Source organism: Rattus norvegicus, chromosome Y (genome assembly GCF_021556685.1).
Source record: "Rattus norvegicus strain SHRSP/BbbUtx chromosome Y, alternate assembly SHRSP_T2T, whole genome shotgun sequence".
Lineage (NCBI taxonomy): Eukaryota > Metazoa > Chordata > Mammalia > Rodentia > Muridae > Rattus > Rattus norvegicus.
This window is the reverse complement of record NC_141555.1, coordinates 43848661-43850279: the sequence shown is the minus strand read 5'-3', so window position 1 is coordinate 43850279 and position 1619 is coordinate 43848661. Positions and strand designations below refer to the sequence as shown.

At 44.0% G+C, this 1619-nt stretch overlaps 1 pseudogene; it reads left to right on the top strand.

The window, feature by feature from the left end:
- Positions 1-745: 745 nt before the first annotated feature.
- Positions 746-1327, top strand: LOC147998022 (large ribosomal subunit protein eL19 pseudogene; annotated as a pseudogene).
- The last annotated feature ends 292 nt before the right edge of the window (positions 1328-1619 follow it).

Here is a 1619-nt window from a genome sequence, read left to right as displayed (position 1 = left end):
GGAGGCTTTGATTTTTGTCTGCCTGCTTTCACTCTCACTGGCAAGTTCATCTCTCCTGTGGCTGCTGCATTCCTTTGCTAATATTCTAACCACCTTCTCTGATATCACAGGTTAGACTGAAGACTAACGCCTCCAGTAAACTCACCTGACTTCAGCACCAGGTTAAGATGGCTGAGTAATCAATCGTCATAGACTGAGCAGCCAATGGTTTTCTCAATTCCCTTGTATGAGACAACCATTGTTAGATTATCCAGTGTCCTGTAAACAAATTACCTTTTGATGTGTTTGGTAGTTTGAATAGGAGTGGGCACCTTAGACCCTGTGTTTGAATGCTTGACCCATGAGGAGTGATACTATTAGGAGGTGTGGCCTTGTTGGAGTAGGTGTGACCTTGTTGGTGTAGGTTTGGCCTTGTTGGATTAGGTGTGGCATTATTGGAGAGGGTGTGGCCTTGTTGGTGTAGGTGTGGCCATGTTGGAGTAGGTGTAACTTTGTTGGAGTAAGTGTGCTACTGTGGTGGGTTTTCATTGAGATTTGTATATACTCAAACTATGCTCAGTGGTAGAGACAATCCCTTTCTGCTGCCTGTGCATCAATAACTTTAGGCTCCTCCAGCACCAACACTGCCTGGATGCTCCCATGATTCCTGCCATGTTGATAATTGACTGAACCTCTGAAACTGTAAGCCAGCTGCAATGGAATCTTGTCCTTTATAAGAATTACCTTGGCTTATGTGTCTGAAGCCATGAGAATGCTCAGGCTACAGAAGAGCCTTGCCTCTATTGTCCTCCACTGTGGTAAAAAGAAGGTCAAGTTGGACCCCAATGCGACCAATAAAATCGCCAATGCCAACTCATGTTAGCTGAACAGGAAGCTGATTGAAGATGTCCTGATCATCTGGAAACCTGTAACTGTCCATTCTCAGACTCGCTGACAGAAACACACCTTGAAGGGCAGGCATATGGTCATAGGGAAGGAAAGAGTGCTGCCAACACTTGGGTGCCTGAAAGGGTGACTGGAATGAGAAGGATGAGTAACCTGCACCGGCTTCTCAGGAGATACTGTGAATCTAAGAAGATTGACTGCCATATGTATCACAGCCTGTACCTGAAGTTTAAAAGGAATGTATACAAAAACCAAAGGATTCTTATGAAGCAGATCCTTAAACCGAAGGCAGTCTAGGCCCGCAAGAAGTTACAGGCTGACCAGGTTGAGGCTCGCAGTTCTAAGACGAAGGAAGCACAAAAACGCGTGGGAGGAGCGCCTCCAGGCCAAGAAGGAGGAGATCATCAATACTCTGTCCAAGGAGGAAAAGACCAAGAAATAAAGATTCCTTCATGTCTGTGCATAGTGACCTCACTGTGGCCTCACATGATCAGTCATTAAAATAAAACAAGCCTTAAAATAAAAAAAGAGTTACCTTGCCTGTGATGTCTGTTCACAGCTATGGAAATCTAACTAAGACAATGTGTATTCATGCTGCCATTTCTGTTTCTCTGGAAACACTAATACAATGGCGCTCTTGAGAGAGGAACAAGTACCCACCATTCAACATAAATTCCAGTTTACTTTTCTGGTGAATATGAAGTTGTTGTGGTTTAAAAAAAATACAAACTTGG